Source organism: Felis catus, chromosome B1 (genome assembly GCF_018350175.1).
Source record: "Felis catus isolate Fca126 chromosome B1, F.catus_Fca126_mat1.0, whole genome shotgun sequence".
Taxonomy (NCBI): domain Eukaryota; kingdom Metazoa; phylum Chordata; class Mammalia; order Carnivora; family Felidae; genus Felis; species Felis catus.
The window spans coordinates 87,354,144-87,376,498 of NC_058371.1; the positions used below are offsets into that span (position 1 = coordinate 87,354,144).

At 37.5% G+C, this 22,355-nt stretch overlaps 3 long non-coding RNA genes across 3 annotated transcripts in view; 2 read left to right on the forward strand and 1 right to left on the reverse strand.

Moving 5' to 3' along the window:
• The window catches only part of LOC111560149, a 46,893-nt gene extending 31,859 nt beyond the window's left edge, over window positions 1–15,034 (forward strand). The window contains exons 2-3 of the long non-coding RNA XR_002741777.2: window positions 12,848–12,991; window positions 13,837–15,034. This is a non-coding gene — a long non-coding RNA (uncharacterized LOC111560149). The remainder of the gene's footprint in view (window positions 1–12,847; window positions 12,992–13,836) is intronic.
• The window catches only part of LOC123384936, a 34,957-nt gene that overhangs the window by 7,249 nt on the left and 5,353 nt on the right, over window positions 1–22,355 (reverse strand). Inside the window, exon 2 of the long non-coding RNA XR_006596747.1 lies at window positions 12,952–13,056. This is a non-coding gene — a long non-coding RNA (uncharacterized LOC123384936). The remainder of the gene's footprint in view (window positions 1–12,951; window positions 13,057–22,355) is intronic.
• On the forward strand, window positions 15,490–20,663 carry LOC111560150. The gene is made up of 3 exons (XR_002741778.2): window positions 15,490–16,937; window positions 17,683–17,736; window positions 19,819–20,663. It is a non-coding gene; the product is annotated as an uncharacterized LOC111560150 (long non-coding RNA).

Sequence of the window (22,355 nt, forward strand, 5' to 3'; positions counted from 1 at the left end):
TAAGAAATGGAGCATTGCTTTTCAGTGGGTATAATATTTCAGCTACACAAGATGACTAAGTTCTAGATCTGCTGTACAACATTGTGTCTGTTAATGATGTTGTATTGTGTACTTAAAAATTTGTAAAGAGGGAAGATCTCATGTTAAGTGTTCTGGCCTTAATAAATAAATATTCTATTTTAAAACTTCATAGTTCCCTGATCACCAGTGAGGTGGTGTCTTTTCATAAGTTTATTGGCCAGTTTTGGTTCTTCTGGGAATTGTGTCTTTATTTGCTTTGCTTAATTTCTATTGGGTTGTTTGACTTTTCTTAACTGATGGACAAATAATTTTTATATATGGTAGACATTAAGCTTTTATAAAATATGTTCTGGATGTTTTCTCCCCATCCGCCGTTTATATCCAACTTTGTTTTTGGAGACTTTTGTTGTAAAGATATTTAAAAAAAGTTTTAAATACCTTTGAATCTCACTTTTGATGAGATATGATTGATATACAAAAAGCTGTATCTATTTAATGTATACAACTTGATGAGTTGGGAGATATGTATATACCTGTGAAACCATCACCACAGTCCATGCCATAAACATATCTATCACCTCCAAAAGTTTTTGCCTGTCTTCCTTATTATTACTATTATTAGTGATAAGCACACAATATAAGAGTTATTCTCTTGGCAAATTTTTAAGTATATAATGTGGTGCTGTTGACTATAGGAACACTGTACAGTTGATCTCTAGGATTTATTCATCTTGCATAACTGAAATTTTGTACCCTTCGATTAGTAACTTCCCGTTTCCCTTTGCTCTCAGCCCCTGGCAGCTACCATTCCACTCTCTGCTTCAGTGAGTTTGACTATTTTCTATTCATCATATCATGGTATCATGTAGTATTTATCCTTCTGTATCTGGCTTATTTCACATTAGCATAGTGTCCTTTAGGTTCATCTCTTTTGTTGCAAATCGCAGCACTTTCTTCTTTTTTCTTAAGGCTGAATAATGTTCCATTGTATGGGTATACCACTATTCATGAATTGGACATTTAGATTCCTCCATACCTTGGCTGTTGTGAACAACGCTTCAATGAACGTGGAAGCAGATACCTCTTCAGGACCTTGATTTCAATTCCTTTGGATATATATCTATATAACCAAACGTGGGACTGCTGGATCATATGGTAGTTCTATTTTTAATTTTTTTGAGGAAACTTCATACTGTTTTCCATAGTGCCTGAACAAATTTGCATCCCCACCAACAGTGCAGTAGGGTTCCCTTTTTCCCAAACTTTGTGAACACTTTTAAAAAATACATCCATTCTAACAAATGTGAGGTGATATCTTATGGTGGTTTTGATCTGCATTTCCCTGCTGATCAGTGATATGTTAGTTTTTTTATGTACCTGTTGACCATTTGTACGTCTTCTTTGGAAAAATGTCTATTCAGGTCTTTTGCCCATTTTTAAATTAGGTTATTTGGTTTTTTACCAATTTTACCAAATTGATTCTTAAGAGTTCCTTATATATTTTGGAATACTAACATGGCTTACAGGTATATTTCACATTGCATAGTTGCCTTTTCATTTTGTTGATTGCTTCCTTTGTTGTGCAGAAGCTTTTTACTTGCATTTCTATATACTTATAGTGAACTATCCAAAAAAGGATATTAAGACAACAATCCCATTTACCATGGTATAAACATTAAATTACTTTGGAATAAACTTAACCAAAGAGGTGAAAGTCTTGCCCATTAAAAACTATAAACTGGCTAAAGAGATTAAAGCAGATCATCATGGAAAGATATTCCATGTTCATGGATTGGAAGAATTAATATTATTCAAATGTTCATATTACCCAAAGTGATCTACATATTCATGCAATGCCTATCAAAATCTCAATGCATTTTTTATAGAAACAGAAAAAAACAATCCTAGAATTCATATGGAACCATAAAAGATTCTATATAGCCAAAGCTATTTTTAGTAAGAAGAACAAAGCCAGAGGCATCATACTTTCTGATTTCAAAGTATATTACAAAAGTACAGTAATCGAAACAATATGGTACTAGCATAAAAAGATGTATAGACCCCTGGAACAGAATAGATGCACCCCTCCAAAACCCACACATGTATATTTGATGTTTGATAAAGATGCCAAGAATACACAATGATGAAGTGATACTATTGATAGTCCCTTCAATAAATTGTGGTGAGAAAATTGGATATACACATGCAAAAGAATGAAATAGGACCCTTCTCTGACACCATACACAAAAATTAACTCAAAAAGGATTAGAGACTTAAATGTAAGATCTGAAACTGTAAAACTTCTAAAGGAAAAGGTCAGAGAAAAGTTTCTTGATATTGGTCTTGGCAATGATTTCTTGGACATGAACCAAAGGACAGGCAACAAAGTGAAAATAGACACATGGGACTATATCAAACTAAAAAGCTTTTGTATAGCAAAGGAAACAACCAACAAAATGAAAAGGCTTTTAATTATAACGAGCTCTAAATTGTCAGTTTTTCTCTAAGGAAAAATGATTTTTCTTTTTTTTGTTTTATGGTTTACTTAGGGAAGCCTTTTACATTCTGAAATTATATAAATATTCCCCTGTATTTTCCTCTAACACATGCACATACAAATTTAATTCTTTAATCCATCTGCAATCTGTAAAAGCCATGTGCAATATTGCAGCTCTCGTTGTGGAACTTAACTTGTTCCCTGACAAATAGATGACTTTCTCCTATGTCAATTATTGAATAGCTCATGTTCCCCACTAATTTGAAATATCAACTTCGTTATAAATTTTATAACTAGGATCCTCATTGTATGTGAGCATGCTTCCAAACCATATTCTATTCTATTGGCTTGTTTTGTATTTCTGCATGATACTATACTATATTAATTAGTAGAGTATTTTAGTATGTTTTGCTATCTGATAGGGCAATATCTGCAGGTGCAGTATTAATTTAGACTTTCTCTTGATTTAATTCTGTCTTCATAGCCCAATTCTGAAAACATTATTTTTGCTTTTTTCCAATATGATCATATTTTATAGCTTTTTGGTCTTATTCAACTGTCACTAATGCTTAACACTTTTTCTTGTTTTACTTGTTTAACTGGTACTACTGGGCATAAGGTGTCACTTCTTTCCCTCTGAGTTTTTTATTAGTTGAGACATTAATAATTATTCTTTAGGTGATAAGTTGCAGGCAGGAACATTTTCACAAAATATGGTTTCCTTAGTTTTAATGTTTAGGTTTACCTCTTTTTTTTTTTAACCTGGTATATAATATTACATTGTATGAATGTTCCATAATTTACTTAACCACTCCCTTTTTGGTGATTGTTATGATTGCTTCTTTCTTCCCCTTGATGGGAAAACCATGCATCAGTGTACATGCATTATTATGTCCTTAAAATGAGAATTTCTTTGGGATAGATTCTTAGAAATAGGACTATTGAGTCAATGAAGTAAATATATATGTTATATTACTAATGGAATACTAATGAAATAAATGTCCATGTTATTTTATTTTTTATTTATTTTTTAATTTTTTTTTAACATTTATTTATTTTTGAGACAGATAGAGACAGAGCATGAGCAGGGGAGGGTCAGAGAGAGAGGGAGACACAGAATCCGAAACAGGCTCCAGGCTCTGAGCTGTCAGCCCAGAGCCTGATGTGGGGCTCAAACTCACGGACCGCGAGATCATTACCTGAGCCGAAGTTGGACGCCCAACCGACTGAGCCACCCAGGTGCCCCAGTCCATATTATTTTAAAGACAATTGCAATTAAATTTAGAATCACAAAGATTTTTCTGCCCCCCTCCATCCTTCCTTTCAGAAACCACTTCCCAAATAACAAGGAGGAAGGAACAGAAAGACACACTTTTCTCTATGAAACTAGGAGATACCTGGAACCCAAACCATACTATTTTGGGGATCGACAGGTGGCAGGGCAGTAGAAACTGAGTTGCCAAAGATGAGGAAGACAATACTGGCATAGAGAATGGTGACAAAAAGAAAGCTGAGTCCCAGGAAGGCTTGGAGTAGCCACAGGAGAGCTGAGCCAAAGTGGCTTTGGACTTCGGGACCCAGGCAACGTAGAACATGGAGTAAGATCTGGCCTGAACCCAGGAGGATTAAGCGACTGATGAGATACCCCACCATCTCCCCCACTGGGTTCCTGGAATGCCTGCCGTCTGCTGCCCAGAGAGGAGGTGTCTTCCTCAGAGGGAATCATTCCAGGAGAAAAGACTTACTGAGAAAAGTATCTGAAGTTATGTATGCATCGATGCCCCCACTAAAGTCCAGATCTGTGTGTTTCTTCACTTAGATTTTCTCTAAGCATCTCAAAATCCAAATCCTAGCTCTATTTTTTCATCGTAAATCTTCTCTTCATACAAGTGTCCTATCCTAGTGGCAATTATGCCATCTAGTTAGTGCCCCAAGCCAAAAACATTGAGTGGTCATTGATTCCCTCTCTCTACTTCTCCATGATATAGCCTGATAATTTTTACTGCCTGAGACTCGTCCATGTCTCTGTATTCTTCACAACTCCTGCTTTATGTTACAGCATCTCTTCCCAGGCTGACTACAATGGTAACCTTGAGCCTAGTCTCCACCCTTATATCTGGCATCATTAAACCTATCCTCTGCAGCCTGCAGGTTGTTCTATCTAAAATGAAAATCTTGTCATCATCTCCAGCCCTCCTTAGAACCTTTTGTGCTGACATTACCTTCTCACTAACCATGTCTCCTCCCTCAGCCCAAAGCAATGGTTGTAAAGTTAATATGCATCAGCATACATTGAATAAATGCATCTTCCTGGGCCCCTCCCTAAAGATTTTGACAAATCACCCCGGCGATTGTCTGTAAATGTTATTGGATCACACCAAGAAACACTAGGCTAGAGAATCTTGTCTAAATTCCTTAGCATGACACGTGTGGCCTTCATGTCCTTTATATGTGCCCTGACTCCTGCCCACCATTTGTCTTCTGACTTCGCATTCTGTTCCAGGGTAATCAAGCTTTATTTCCCCTGATCATATAATTTTGTTTCATGTCTTCAAACATGGGGACCTGTCTTGCTTGTTCAGGACTTCAGTGTCTAGCTCAGTTCCAGGTACATGACACAGGGGTTCTTAACCCAGAGTAAATGAATCAGAATCTGTGAAATCCCTGAAATTGACATGCAATTTTGTGCATTTGAGAGTGTGTGTATATGTCATATTTTTTCTAAGAAGAGTGTCATCAGATTCTGAAAGTGGACTGTGAGCCTTAAAAGGAGGTTAAGGGTTACTAGTGGAAACATCGGATAAGAATTTGTTCAATTTGCAAAATCGATTTGAGCAATTAATTTTTCCTCAGGCTGACATATTTGACTAGTATGTGTGTATTTGTGCTTGTGTTTATGTATAAAAGAGAGGGGATAAACCCCATATGGTTCATTTAGATGAAAGTAAGAGTTGCTCACTAGTAGTTTTAATGGCATCTCTTTATTCTAAGTGAACTAATGCATATTTTATTAAAAAAAAATTTTTTTTTCAACGTTTATTTATTTTTGAGACAGAGAGAGACAGAGCATGAACAGGGGAGGGGCAGAGAGAGAGGGAGACACAGAATCTGAAACAGGCTCCAGGCTCCGAGTGGTCAGCACAGAGCCCGACGCGGGGCTCGAGCTCACGGGCAGTGAGATCATGACCTGAGCCGAAGTCAGACGCTTAACCGACTTGCGCCACCCAGGCGCCCCAAACTAATGCATATTTTAGAATAAATCATGAAAAATACTTGCATACGTCAGCTATCCATAATAGAACAAAAGTTTGTTTTGTTTTTAATATAGAGTCCCTGGTAATTAACTCTGCTTTTCCCCTCACTTAGTGTGTGGACTAACAGGATTGATTGTTTTGATTGACTTAACTCTGTTCCAGATCAATAAATGATACAATTGGCTTTTCCCACCCCTTCATTGACTGAATCAACTGACTGTTTTGGTTCCAAAAAGAAAGTCTAATGCCTTTAATCCATATCTTCCCTGTTGGAGTCTAGTTAGTCTGTGTTAGAGTTTCAGTTCAGGAACATTGAGTTTTGTGTCAATGAATTTTCTAATTTTGTTGCCTTGGAACAAGGCGACTGTCTTTTCCCCAGTGACTTAAAATTATCTAGTCAATCTTAGCTTTTTCAACATGTGCTGGTGCTGGGTATCATTCAGACTTCCCTATGAACAGCATTTGAAAAATTAGTGGTTGGTGTAAAAGGTGATGAGATGTGATGTTCTAATTAGAACGATAAATTAAGAGAATAGGGTTAGTAAGGTACTCCCCTGCATGCCTTCTTCATTAGTATTACATATTTAAATGTAATTTATCAGTCATTTCATTTAAAACTAAAAACTAATGAGTTAGAAAAAAAATTTTAATGCGTATTTTATTGCTGAGAGACAGACAGAGCATGAGGAGTCAGGGGCAGGGACAGAGGGAGACACAGAATCTGAAGCAGGCTCCAGGCTCCAAGCTGTCAGTACAGAGCCCGATGTGGGGCTCGAACCCACAAACCGCAAGATCATGACCTGAGCCGAAGTCAGATGCTTAACCAACTGAGCCACCCAGGCATCCTAAACTAATGAGTTTTAGTTCCAAATATTTGGTAAATACTAAAACTTGATGTTTAATAAAGAAAGTTCAAAATATGTAGTGAGTTTGTTAACCACATACCAAAATGAGTAGATTTGTCATATTTATGTTCTTTGTTTATTAAATACTTCAGATTTTAAACAGTTTTAGATTACAGTAAAATTGAGAGGAAGATATAGAGATTTCCCATGCACCCTCTGCCCCCACACATGCATATTGACCTCACTCACCAGAATGGTATATTTTTAGCAAGAAAGAACCCGCATTGACACATAATCACCCAAAGTACATAGTTTACTTAGGATTCATTCTTGGTGATGTATATTTAATGGATTTGGACAAATGTATAATGACATATCCATTATTATAATATCATACAGAGTATTTTTACAGTCCTAAAAGTCCTCTGTTACCTGTTTATCTCTCCCTCCTGCCCTGGCAACATTGATCTTTTTGTTGTCTCCACAGTTTTGTCTTTTCCAGAGTGTCATATAGTTAGAATCATATAGCATGTAGACTTTTCAAATAGGCTTTTTTTACTTACTTACTAGTAGTTTGCATTTAGGATTCCACCATGTCTTTTCATGGCTTGATAGCTCATTTCTTTTTGGTGCTGAATAGTACTCCATTTTCTGGATATACCACAGTTTATCCATTCACTGACTGAGGGACATCTTGGTTGCTTCCTAGTTTGGACAATTAGGAATAAATTTTCTATAAACATCCATGTGCAGGTTTTTGTGTAAACATAAGTTTTCAACTCCTTTGGGTAAGTAGCAAGGATCACAACTACTGGATTACATGGTACAGGGATGTTTCATTTTGTAAGAAACCACCAAAGTGTTTCCTAAAATGGCTGTATCATTTTGCATTCCCACAAGCAATGAATGAGAGTTCCTGTTGCTCAATATCCTTATCAGCATTTGGCATTGTCAGTGTCTTGGATTTTGGCCATTCGAATAGATATGTAGTGGTAATTCCTTATTTTAATATTTATTTTATTGATGACAAATGATGTGGAGCATCTTTTCATATGCTTATTTGACATCTGCATATCATCTTTGGTGAAGTGTCTGTAAAGGTCTTTGCCCATTTTGAATTAGGTTGTTTCCTTTCTTAGTGTGCAGTTTTAAGAGTTAGGTAAGTCCTTTATCAGATATGTGTTTTATAAATATTTTCTATTAGTCTATGGTTTGTTTTCTAATACTCTTGACATTGTCTTTTACTGAGTAGATTTAAAAAATATTTTAATGAAGTCTAGCTTATAAATCTTTTATGGATTATGTCTTTGGTGTTATGTCTAAAAAGGAATCACCAAACCCAAGATCATCTAGATTTTCTCCTATGTTATCTTCTAGGGGTTTTATAGTTTTGCATTTTACATTGAGTTTAACATGTTGAGTTAATTTTTGTGAAGGGGTAAGGTCTGTGTCTAGATTAACTTTTTTTTTTTTTTTGCATATGGATGTCCAGTTGTTCCAGCACCCTTTATTGAATAAACTATCTTTGCTTCATTTTATTGCTCTTCTTTGTCAAAAATCAGTTGGCTATATTTATGGAGGTTTGTTTATGTTCTTTTCAGATTCCTTGTTTCTCCCTATACTCATTGTTGAGCCAGACATGATGCCCTCCTGGAATCCATATGCCAATCTATTTTGTAGGGGCAAAGAAAGAAATAAGTAGATAAGTAATAATTCTTTCTACCTGAACTCAGTCACCTAAAAGATATTGGAAGGACTGTTCATCTTTTATCTTCTAATATCACAAAATAGTAAAATATTATGTTGGCCTCTTCCTTTTCTGTTTCTCTCTATTGGTATCCCCTTAGTGATGTTAACTTTGATGCAGGTGGGCCTAAAATCATACCCAAGGGGAACTGGAAGGAATTGGGTACTGTCTTAAGAAAGGACTATCAAAAGAGGGATTCCTTTTTATTATATCTGAAGATTCAGAAAGTTAGTGTAAATATACATATTCTATTATTTGTTGTGAACATTAAATTCCTTTGTTCTATGTGTTTCACTATATTGGCTGCTATAGAATAAAAATTAAGTTTTGGCTGGAGTAATTCTGAGAAAATGACTATTGCCTTAAAATCTGTTCTAGTGATCCATAAGTCTCAAGTATGAAGGTACAAATGAGATGAGAAGTCTGAACAAATTATGAAGACCCCTTGGGAGCATCCTATTCAACTGAGAGTTCCTTGAAGTTAGGGATTGGTAGTATGTCATGTATCTCTAACACCTGGTTCAAATTCTGCTATATATTTGGTGCTCAGTAAATACTTAAATGACTAGAAGGATAAAAGAAAGAATACATGAAATGATTTCCTCAAAGAGACATAGCATGTACCATGACCATCCTCAAGCACAGGTGAAGTATTTACTTTGTGTCAAGAGTGAGGGTTGCCACCCATGTTATTGTATTGTATTGTGATTTCATGTTATAGACAGAGAAGCTGAAAATAAGTGGGTTTAAATGACCTGGTGTTACAGGGCATATTTGAGATTTAAACCCAGTGGATTTCTCACGGTTACCATAAATTTATTAATAGAGATTCAGATTTGCAACTTCCCATCAGGATGGGGGAGGAGGCAAATGATAACTCAGCCACCACTGAAATAGAATAATCTTGGTAACTTTGAATGAAGTAGGAAGCTAACAAAACATAAGTGTTAACTCCAGCCCAATTATCTAGGTACCAATGAGACCCTTACGATGGTGCTCTCTCACCTCCTCATTCCCCATCTTTCTTCCTCCATATGCCATTTATTACATTTTTCTGTTAAGATACTCAATGATATGTTAGCTGTATTTTCCATAGCACCTAATTCCCTGTGCCTTAACTAACTTTACTGCTTATGAGAAAGAGAGAGTACGATTTCTAGTAAACTAACAGCTATCAGCATAGATCCAAGGAACAGCAATAGGATAAAAAGATAATAGGTAATAGTGGGAGGGAGATATAAATGATCCATTGAAACAAAAGTGAATTATAGTATTCATTAACTCCTGATTGCCAAAGTTTTAGAAACTGGATATTCCATTTCTAGGTCTGAACATCCTACACAGAATTATTTTGAAGTCTATTAATGTTCTTTAATTTTACAAAATCATTGTTCTTCAATCATCTATATTTCCAGAATTGATTTATTTTATTTCCCCTTGTAGTTAAACGATTTTTACACTCAACCCCAAAGATTTTTGATTTGGGAATTGTCTCAGAGAAATTCGAGCATGAGCATGAGAAATTTCTCAGAGAAACTTGAGACTACCCATGAGCTAGTCTCTCAAGGCAAAGCAGAGGCAAGAATTGTTTTACGAAAGGAAAAAAAATGATTATGGAAATTATATTGATACAAACTTCTTCTTTTTTTTATACAGGTAACCTTTCCTGTGGCTAGAGTTTTGTGGTTCAGCATTTTCAAATGTAAATATTTTTTCCTGACCATGGCATAAATAAGTTTCGAATAGCACAGAGGTGTATTTGGTTTAAAATAAGTGACCTCTCATTTAAAAAGCTGCCTGAAAGGCGCAGTGAAAGGGGGAGTCAGAGTGTGAGAGGTGGCAGTGTTTATTATTTATCAGGCTTCTCCTAGGTCCCCATTGGTGTACATGAGCTTGACTGTCTCTGCTCTTGCCACATTAATCATTTTCTCTTTTAAATTCAGGAGCATCATGCTAGTGTGTACTGGGTCAAAGACAAGGTAAAACAACGAGAAAGTCAATTATGGTAAATAAGTCTCCGATAGTAAGTTAGAGGTAGTTCCATGATGACTTTGGCACCAGCCCTTAAAAACAGTCTGCTTTCCACTTATATTGCAAATAACTGTATTTATAATCTCTATTAGTAAAAATCTATGCCCATAAATGTGATAAGGTATACAATTTTTGTTCTACTTAGAATAATTTTAAATGTAAATATGTAGAATCTCTGGAGATATCAAATACTGTGCTCCAATCAAGGACCATATTTCCTGTGACATATGGCAGGCAAGTGGGACAGGTGTGAGGGCTAGGGAAAGTGTCATAGTTATAGAATGGAAAGAACTGGACCTTCCATTGAGACAGAGATTGTTTTCCTTCCAGGATGACTCTTTCCTAAAAAATACCTCTTAGCCTTTCTAAGATACTTTTGTAATATAACATGTTGCATATCCAAGTAGAAAAAGAAAGCTTCCTTTAGATAGAATCCTACAAGGAGTGTCCTTTACTTGATTATGCACCAGAATCCTGACTTTAACAGATGGGGAGGTTGTATCCGTTTCAACCACAAACTTTGAGATGTCAACAATTCATTTGCTCACAGATCTACAATCCAGGCTGGGCTCAGCTGAGTGGTACTCTTGCAGGGTCTCAGGCGATGTCTGTCACCAGTGCAACTGCTGTCAGTGGCGTTTTGATGGGGGACTGATAGTCCTGGATGGTCTCAGAAACATGTCTGGGTCCCAACAGAGATGACTACGTCTTTTCCCACAGATCTCCTTCTCTCTCTCATCATGGGCCAACCCCAAGAAAGCTAGCTAGGCTTCCTTACCTGGCAGTCTCAGAGCAGCAAGAGGATAAGAGAGGAAGCTGCAAGGGATTCTTAAAGTTGAGGCTCTAAGTCCTACAACATCACTTCTACTACATTCCATTGGTTCTAACAGCCAGGGGGGAGGGAAAATAGCTCCACCTTGAGAAGAAGAGCAGCAAAATCATTTTTATAAGGGCGTATGCTTTTAAAAATGGGAGAAATTGATGCAACCATTTTTGCAAGCAATGTACTAGAGAGAGAATTTACTCCATCAATATGTCTAAAGATAGCAATACTAGGAATTTATTTGTGGGTTTAAAAGTAGGATCTGCTGAGAATGACTGAATAGTCTGTAAGAAAAACAATGCAATTTACTACACATGCATGCTGGATATATTTTATAGTATAATAGAATATACAAGATATATGGGAGTTTCTCTTATCTGTCTCCTCTTCACTAAGGAACAGAACCAGTATAATCCTATCTAGATCCTCCCTATGCCCTACCTTGTTCTCATCCTATCCAGGTAATCTGTTTGTAGGACTTCTGTTTCAAAACCCTATTGCTATAATATGATCTTTACTCATGCAATTGTTTAAAATTCCATCCTTGAGGATTCAAAGTAAGCCCAGAGTACAGGGGGTCTGTAGTGTTAAAGTCTAGTCTGAACGTTCTGTGTGTGTGTTCTCTGCCCGGATCAAACTTCTGTATTCTGGCACAGCTTTCTTTCTTCATGCCATAGAAACAAGAGTGGTTTAAAAAGACTGTGATGTGAAGAGCCTCTTCCTGCTTGGAATCTGAACTACAAAAAGGCTGAATTTGCCCAGAGCTGTGACAATTCCAGTGTGTACCTGATAGAATGTTTTGGGCTGCAAGTAGCAGAGTAGCTACTCAGATTGGCTTAGGTAGTAAACAAATTGATCGCCTGCTATAGCCTCAGGTTTGCTTCATTTAAGAGCAATGGTGGGCTCTTAATGGTGGGCCCAGGTTCTGTCTCCTACGGAGTTAATTCTAATCTCTTTTTATCTAGCAGAAGAGAGAGAGAGAGAGAGAGAGAGAGAGAGAGAGAGAGAACACAACTTCTCCTTTAACCACAGACATCTTCCATTCAGTCTGATTAAGCCAATTTAGGCCACATGTCCATTCCTAAAGCATTGGCACCTCCATGGAATGCCCTAACTTGATTGGCTGATGCTGACCATGAATTACCCTGGAATCAGGGATGTCACCTTGCCTGACATCATAAATGGGAAGGGATAACTGAATAAAATTTAAGTTGCGATAGGAAAGTAGAATGGGGAAAAGATGCAGAGAAGGCAACCAAAAAATGCCTTTTATGGTGGGTAATTCTAGTAAACATCGTCTGAAAAATAGTAGCTCTGGATAATGCAGTAACTGTGGAAACAAACTAAAATGTGTAGAAATATAATTAAAGGGAAAATTCGAAAGTTTCAAAAATTTCATTTAAAATTACAAAGTTTCTAAAGTTTTATTAAAAAATTAAAAGCTAATATTACTGAGTTTTACTTATTGGCTTTGAACAAATATTTCCTCCTTTCTGCCCAGTACTTCATATTCAAACACAAATGCACATAGGTGATGTGGTGTGTGCTTGGATCCCCTAGAGGTAAGACATGATTCATCAACATTTCAGAGGAAAGCCCTGATTTGTCCTCAAGTGTTTTCTTTTCCAGGCAATGCTATTGTTGGTGTCTACCAAAGGCCACCAGATGAAAGTGATTGGGGATGGAGAGATGTAGTGAAAGGGAGGACCTGGATGTGAGTTATTCTTTCTTACCTTCGTCTCCTCTTCTTTAATCTCCAGTTGGCACTTGAAGGTAAGTTCCCAGAGAGCAATGTCTTGTTTGGTTCCCTGCTGCATCATTAGCACCTAGAATAGCACCTGATACAAAATAGATCCTCAGTAAACTGATACTGAATTAATTGCTACAAATGAGAAAGAATGAAATCATGCCATTTGCAGCAACGTGGATGGAACTGGAAGGTATTATGCTGAGTGAAATAAGTCAGAGGACAGATATCATGTTTTCGCTCATATGTGGATCTTGAGAAACTTATCAGAAGGCCATGGGGGAAGGGAAGGGGAAAAATAGTTATAAACAGAGAGCGGGGGAGGCAAACCACAAGAGATTCTTAAATACAGAGAACAAACTGAGGGTGGGTGGGGGGTGGGGGAGAGGGGAAAGTGGGTGATGGGCAGGGAGGAGGGCACTTGTTGGGATGAGCGCTGGGTATTGTATGGAAGCCAATGTGACAATAAATTATATTCACCAGAAAAGAATTAATTGCTACAAACTCTCCCGGAAGTAGCACTAAAGTGAGGGCAGCTATAGGAAAAAAGAGTCTTTTAACATCTGTGAGCAGGAAGGGGAGAGAAAGCGAAGGGAAACACCACCTGCTCAGTTGGTTATTTGCAAGGTCAGGACCGCTTGAACAGCTCCCCTCAAATTGTTGGATTCTTTTTTTTTATTAAGCAGAAATAAAATTAAGCAGTTATATCTTCAAAGAATAAAACACCTTAAAGTTCAGTGGTGGGATTTTAAGGAGAAATTTAATCAAGGTTCATGGATTTTGTCATGTTGCATGTAGCTTTTGGCTTTCCTGAGGAAAACGTATTAGACACGGCATGAGTGGAACGCACCTCTGTGTGTTTTGTTTGTAGATGTTGATGCGAATGGCTGCTCTTTGATGCTAGCACCATGGAATTTAGATATAAACATTTGATAAAAGCTAAATTCCCAGTGTCCTCACAACCCTTTGATGCCTCACCAGTAAGTGAATGAGATCCTTTGGTTCCAGGCAGGGATGGTAAGTAGGGTGACTACTCCACTTTGCCTGAAGAATTCTATTAGATTAGATTTTAGGGCCATCTCTTTTGGAAGTCCATTGGTTATTGTGGCTCATTTTAAATTCAATAACCCATCTCCCAGGCTGCCAAAAAGGAGGTGGGGTCTCTTGGGATTGTTAACAGTGACCACGCAGAACCCCGGTGTGTGTGTCTTCAGGGAGAGCACAAACATTGTCTGTGAGAATGATAACAGCTCTTCTTTGGTGAGGAAGAACAATTAGGGCTGCGTCTGCACTGGGCTCTCCACATGTATTTCCGAGTAGTCCTTACAAAAGTGCTATGAGGTAGGTGTTTATATGACTTCTGTCCTTGTCTTCCTGTAGTCTATTACTAACACAGCAGCCAGAGTGATCCTATTCAAATATGGGTCAGCTCATGTCACTCCTCTGCTCAGAACCCTCCAGCAGCTTCCTGTCTCTCACAATCAAAGCCAAAGCCCTTGCTATAACTTTCAAGTCCTGTGATTTTTTGCCTCCCCTTTACCTCTCTGATTTCATCCTCACTCCCTCCATGCATGTTGCTCCATAAACGACCCTGGCCCTGTGCTTTTTTCTTGAAAATCCTGCCTCAGGGTTTTCATACTTTTTGCCCCTCCTGCTTGGAATTGTCACTTCCAAGATGGTCATGTGGGTAGCAGCCCACTTTCTTCAGGTTTTTGCTTGAAAGTCACCTTCTCACTGAGGACTTCCCTAGCAATCCTGACTAAAATTTCACCAAACGTCTCTATCATCCAACATTTCCTAACTTGCCTTCCAAATTTAACTTTTTATTTTTTTGGCATCTCTTTTGCTTACTTGCTTTGTTGATTGAAATGTAAGCCCCACAAAGGCAAGGATTTTTCTCTGTTTTCTAACCATGCACCCTACAATCTCATATCCAGCAACTAGGCAACTAGAACAGTACCTGGACCACAGGAAATACACAGTAAGTATTTACTGAAAGCTGAATAATTTTAGTCTTTCTTTAAAAAAAATTTTTTTTACATTTATTTATTTTTGAGAGACAGAGCATGTGTGGGGGAGGGGCAGAGAGAGAGGGAGACACAGAATCCGAAGCAGGATCCAGGCTCTGAGCCATCAGCACAGAGCCTGACGTGGGGCTTGAACTCAGGAACTGTGAGATCATGACCTGAGCTGAAGTCGGATGCTAAACTGACTGAGCCACTCAGGTGCCCCTGAATAATTTTAGTCATCACATATTTATTCAGCATTTACTAAAAGCCAGGCATTATGCCTGACACTTGTAAAGCCAGAATGAACCAGAAAGACAAGATCTCTAACCTTATAGAATTTAAAATCAAGAGGCACCTGGGTGTCTCAGTTGGTTAAGTGTCCGACTTCGCCCAGGTCATGATCTCCTGGTTTGTGAGTCTGAGCCCTGTGTCTGCACTGACAGCTCAGAGCCTGGAGCCTGCTTCAGATTCTGTGTCTCCCTCTCTCTCTCTGCCTCTCCCCCACTCGTGCTCTGTCTCAGTCTCTCAAAAATAAATAAACGTTAAAAAATTAAAAAAAAACATAAAATCAAGAGAGAAAAGAAACAATTAAGCAAGTGCTCGTTTTATACATGTGGATTCTAAGTTTCGCAGAAATTAGTGAAATTCTCCAATGTCCATTTTCCTTAACTGGCACAGCTGGGGGAAACTCCCAGGAATTAAAAATTACAATGTCAGCTGTCTTTCCTTTATGCTGTGCTGGGATTGACATACTTTTTTTTTCTCTTTCTTTTACACACATTACTAATTGCACACATTTTGTGTACTCACAGTGCCCTTCACTGAGCAGGAACTTTGTTGCTGTTTGCATCTATTGGGATTGTTCTCAAAGGTATTAAGGATTATCATTAGATGAAGCTCATCAATCATTATTATTGTGGATAAGCTTCATTTGATCTGCCCTTCAAGAACATCAAAATAAGAATAACAACTATTTCATCTCACTTGTTCTAAATAAAGAAAAAAAAATCCTATAGCCTCTAGTAGGCATAGGACATTGTGAAAACATTGCCAAGTGGTTCACACTAGGAATTCTTTTTGAAAAGGTGATATTGGCTATTAAATTTCAGTTTTATGTAGTAATTATAAATTTTTAAGGTTGATATATTTGATCAGAATAAATACTTAAAATGGAGACCTATCTAGAAGTCAATTTTCACTGTTAACCCAAATTTTGTTAGGTTAGTGATTTTCACTGAGAAAGCGAACTTTTCAAAAACATAACTTTATGTATGTTTTTTGAGAAAAGAAATTAAACCTTTTAAACAACAACAACAACAACAAGACATTGCTTGATGCTCTATCTCAGGAGACAATTATATGTGTCAGTCTGCAAATATGGAGGAAATCTCTACACTTGGAAATATATCACATCTCACAGGAAAGGCTTATCACCTCCACTGCCATTTGACGCTATAGTCTCAAGGCCAAGGCCTTGCTGTCTTTAATAACAAGCAACGAAAGCTGCTGTTGAAATAAGTTCTACCAGATTCATGCTGTACTTTATAGAATGCAAAACGGCTTGACTTTAGTAAGATCCTTGTCCTTTTCATACCTTGAAATTTTTGGTGAAAATGAATGTGAATGGAACATGGTTATCTCTTTCATTTCTTTAATCCTTTCAACTTCACCCTTGGTGAGGAGGGATATTTTAGTGTATAAATGCCATGAGCATTAACAGGAGATGACCTTGTTTTTATTTTTTGTCAGTGTTAAGCTCCAAAGAAGAAAGAGTCACTGTACTCCTCTGGCAGGAACTAGAAGAGATCAAAGGACTAGCGGCTGGATAAAGCCTGAACCCTGGAGGAGAGAAAGAGAGTGGGAGCGAGGGAACCAAGGGAAAGGGACTTCCAGCTGACCCTCCAGATGTCCCGAGCCATACGTGCAGTATCTTACATCAAAGACATTACATATGTTGTATTAGGTATTACACTGTCCTTGGGTTCCTAGTAAAGACATAGTTATCACATGACATGAAAGTTATGTGCATTTCTCAAACACCTGAAAGACAAATGCTTTGGTATAACCAGGATACTATTGCATCTAAAATGAAGGCATGAAGAAAGGATTATTTCATATGATTTTCCCCAAATCATGGTAGTTCCATGGAAAGTAATGGGAGAATTGTAGAGGTTTATAGATGGGCTAAAATGTCCACCCCAATCTTCTTCAATGTCGTCAGTGCCGGCGTAAAAAATACAAATGCCTAACTCGATGTTGTGATAGGTGTGCACAGAGTGAAGTGCCCAGCCCTTGCTTTCATAGCTCTATCCAGAGATGGGACAGTCAGGGTCACCTCTTTTCTAGCTGAAGGAAAGCATAACAGCATATTTTAGTCCTTGAAAACTAGTCAGATGGTTGGTATGTTGCTTTTGGAATGAAAGTCTTCAAAGTCTTCTGAATAAGAGAACATAATCTCTCATTATGCAATCTTACAAGTTCCAAGAAAACATAACACCAAATTTTAAAAGTTATATTTTTAAAAGAGATAAGACATTCCAAGTTGGGTTCTAAATCATTTCAAGTGGCCAACTTTGGCTACAGAGAATGGAAAATTGGACTTTTTGAAAATGTTTGAAAATATGAATAAATGGGCTCCGAGAGGAGGATTGGTTTTGTCACACTTATTTCAGTTTCCCTGAAGTTAGGTCTTTTCTGCTCATTTCCAGTTTTGTTAGATATTCTGGTTCAGTGAGACTATGGCGTATCTGAATTCTGTATAGGTAAGTTCTTTCTATACCACTTGAGGTTAATTAGGTTAGTGTACGTATTTTTCTATTAATTTATTGGAAATAAATTTTAACCCAGCATATAACAATAAGATACCTAAGTGGCATTTACAGAATTCTCAGCAGAACTGAGATTATACCACTTGGAGAAATCAGTCATGCTAAAAAGTATTCAAAGCACCTGTTTTCTGGAGTAGTCTATGTCCAACATTTTCATCATTGTGTACTCATCTAAGTATTTTCAATAATTGATAAATCTGAAGTCTGCAGTCATCCTGCCCGTAAAACAGTTGCTGATGTTCACAAAACAACCCACTGCTACCTGTACAGTAGAATCATGAGGTGGAGTTTAAACTCCCTCTTATTAGTCTGGATGGATGTTAATACTTCCATTACTTTACATATAGATTACTCCGTAACTGAACAGGATGGAGAAAGGGGAGCCATTCTACATATTGGAAGCTTCACTTGACAGTCATAATGGAGATGCTGATGGTGACATTGCTCTCAACATTCTTCCTCATAATACCCAGATGGAGGCAAACTTAAGAAACTCTCCAATTCTCTGATGAATGAGGTCTTTAAACAAATGAAAAATAAGAAAGCATCTGGAAATGATATCATCCCTGCCAAATTTTCATGCTGGAGACAAAGTTAACTCATGTAATGTCTCTGTATTCTCCTCTTGAGATACAAGAATAAAAGAGAAAATGGGATATGGCTCCAGGGAGGTGGAGATCCTGAGTTTTATGTGATGATATACATCCAATAGCAGGATGTATAGCTGAAGCAGCTGCAGAGCATATGTTTTACATAAAAGAGAGTTTTCATAAACCAACATCCATGAGAAAACTCTCATTTCTGGTTTGGAAAGAGAATAAGTTCATTTCTTAAAGGGGGGTATTTTGACATGGAGATTTCACTTCACTCTCTGAAAGGAACTTCTGTTTCATCTAGTCTCTAAAGCTTTTCTTAGAAAGTACCGTATAAATGTATTTCACTCTGCTTTTAGACGTTTTAGTTGTGGAAAGAAGCTCATCAATGGCTTAGTGACTGGAAATGAATCTGAAGTCTCCTGCTTTAGAACATATCCTTATTTAATTTCTGAGTGATGAATAGCATTTTTGAAACTGTGGAAACTACTTTGTATACTTTCTATTTGTTAGCAGATTTGAGAAGAGCCTGACTTACTGGGAGCACACAGAATTTAAAATCAGAAAACCTAGGCAGAAATGATATTTTTACCATTTTCTGATAAGTTATTGAGGCCTCTGTTTTATGATCTCCAAATAGATGTATTAATAACACTGACAAGGGCTTTGTTACAGTAATACACTATCACAGTGCCAATCAGTCCCACTCCTTCCTCCCAGTAGCTACTTTAAAAACATGTTCTGTTCCCTTTTTGATAGTACTCTGAAATTGTAAAGTGTGTTTTCTTTTGGCAAAGCGCTTTATAATTATGGTTGTCTTAATATATGTCTGATAGGTAAGTGTATTAGTCAGCTAAAACCTCTAGGGAACTCTTTTCCTCTGAATCAGGTTGGGATTTATATGTGAAACTTGAAATCTTGGCAGTATATGGATCTACTGATCATTGTTTTGATACAACTTCCCTTGATGTTTTATATTTTAATTTGTAGACCAAGGAGAGTAGAGAATATATGAGTATCTGAATTCTGGTAAATATTCAGCTTTAGCAATCGCTGTTAGTTTTTGAGAGTCTCATCCCCATTTGCTCAGGGGTAAACTTAATCTCATGCAAAGGTGACTACCATCTAAGTCTCTGAAATATATCCTTCAGTGATTTCTTGTATTCCTGGAATCATAGACACAGAATGACAGAGTGGAAGAAAATTTAAAGAGAGCCCACACCAATACCAATGATTTGTTAATGACATGGTGGGTTCAGAGGCGTGAAGGGTCTGTGCAAAACGTCACAAGTGGCACGGCCCCATGAATTCTTGGAGTGAATGTCTATGGCATATGTGTTGCTGTAACAGCAATAGGAATGAGTTAGTAGATGTCAAGTTATTCGATATTATGTTTATATTAAGGATTTTCTTTCCTTTCAAGTTCCAGGTTTGGCCTTGAGGACTCTTAATTTCTGAGGAGAAGGACCAGGCAGCTGCTGGAATTCTAGTTGGTATGACTGTCACATCCACGCTCCTCCACATTCCTACGCCAAGAAGTGGAAAAAAATATATACAAAGAATGAGAGGCAGCCTGAGAGAAGAAAATTAAGTACTTGACTAGTTTTTTCTTCTCTCTCTCTAAGCCAATAATTATTGATTGAATCATTCATGTCTTAAATCATTCATGACTGTAATGCTGTGGCAGCCTACGTAAGCAAACCAAAATCTAAGCCTACAAATGCTTCAAGGTTACAAAATCAAAACGCTAGAAACGACCAATCACAAATAGCCAACTAGGCTTTAAACTATAGCCAATCAATAATTTCCTTGGTTTGCTTCTGACTTTTCTCTATAAAAACCTTTCCTCCCCCCACCACCTCCTGTTAGGTGGAGAATTCCTAACCCCTTCCAGTTTGGCACTGCTGATTGAAATAGATTTTTGTTCAAATAAAGTCTTAAAATTACAACAACGAGAAGAATGATGTGAAGATGTGTCTCAGAAATAGACAGAAGATAATGGAAACACTGGTTTTGAGTCAGAAGACCTGAGTTTGAGGTCCAGCTCTAGAGCATATATAATCCCAGGTGGCCCCTTAAGTACCCTTAGACTCTGACCTGCAGTTTCTCCCAATGTTTACTGGAGATTTTTATTTTTACTTTTATTTCTGATGTTCTCTGCCTCTGTATCCCTGTCTCTGACTCCCTCCCTTTGATCATTCTAGAATAGAGGCTATAATTTTGGGACTTGTTGATTCTTTTCTATTTTATTTTCAGATTTCAAAACTATTTATTGATCCTACTCTTATTTTTATCTCCTTACTTCTACTCTTTTGGTGTTATTTTTCTAATTTTTTAAGTTAGATATTTAGATAATTAATATTTTCAACTTTTGTTTTTAGGTACCAAGTTAGATACCTAAGTTATTAATTTTCAGCCTTCTATCTTTTCTAACATATGTACATTAGACTTTAAATTTTCCTCTAGGTATTATTTTCATTGACTCCACAAGTTTAGACATGCTGTGTTTTCATTTTCATTCTTCATATTTTTCACAAAATTTTCAACAGCTAATATATATATGCATAATTTATAAATTAAAACTATGGAATAAGATGCAGACTGAGGATCTGGTGCCTACCTTCCCTACTCACTTCATTCCCCAGCTTTTTGTGAGTTATGACTTCTATTAGTTATTCATGCATTCTTTAAAATTTTTTTTAATATTTATTTATTTTTGAGAGAGAGAAAGACATAGCACAAGCAGGGGAGGGGCAGAGACAGAGGGAGACACAGAAGCTGAAGCAGGCTCCAGGCTCTGAGCTGTCAGCACAGAGCCCGATGAGGGGCTCGGAACTCACAAACTGCCAGATCATGACCTGAGCCGAAGTCGGATGCTTAACCGACTGAGCCACCCAGGCGCCCCTAAAATCTTACTTTTCTTAGAGCAGTCTTAGGCTTGCAACAAAACTGAGAGTAAGGTACATAGATTTCCCATAATCTCCCTCCCCAGACTCTTGCGCAGCCTTACCAACATCATATTACCGTATTACCAACATCACTTATCAAAATGGTACATTCTTTCACAAGGATGAACCTACATCAATCCATCATAATCACCCAAAGTCTGTACTGTACCTTAGGGTTTACTTTTGCTTTCGTACATTCTATGAGTTTGGACAAATGTAACGTGGCACCCCTTATCGTAACACAACATTTTTCTCTGCCTTAAAAAGTCATGGTCCTCCACTTATTTATCTCCCACTCTCCACCCCTGGTAACCACTGATATTTTTGTTGTCTCCATAGTTTTTTTGCTTTTCCCAGAATGTCATATAGTTGGAATAAAATAGTATGTACCCTTTTCAGATTGGCTTCTTTCACTTAGCAATATGCATGTAAGATCCCCTCATGTCTTTTTTTTTTTAATGTTTATTTATTTTTGACAGAGAGAAAGAGACAGAGTGTGAGTGGGGCAGGGGCAGAGAGAGAGGGAGACACAGAATCTGAAGCAGGCTCCAGGCTCCAAGCTGTCAGCAGAGCCCAATGTGGGGCTCCAATCCACAAACTGCGATGTCATGACCTGAGCCTAAGTCGGACACTTAAATGACTGAGCCACCCAGGCACCCCGCTCCATGTCTTTTTGTGCCTTGATAGCTTATTTCTTTTTAGCACTGAATGATATTCCATTGTCTGGAAGTACCACAGTTTATCCATTCACCTACTGAAACACATCTTGGGAAATTAGGAATAAACCTGCTATAAACATCCATGTGCAGGTTTTTGTGTGAACATAAGTTTTCAGCTCCTTTGGGCAAATACCAAGGAGCACAACTGCTGGATTAAATAGTAGAACTAAGTTAGTTTTTATAAGAAACTGCCAGGCTATCTCCTAAAGTGGCTGCATCATTTTGCATACCCACCATCAATGGATGAGAGTTTTTGTTGCTCCACATTCTTGCCAACACTTGGTGTTGTCAGT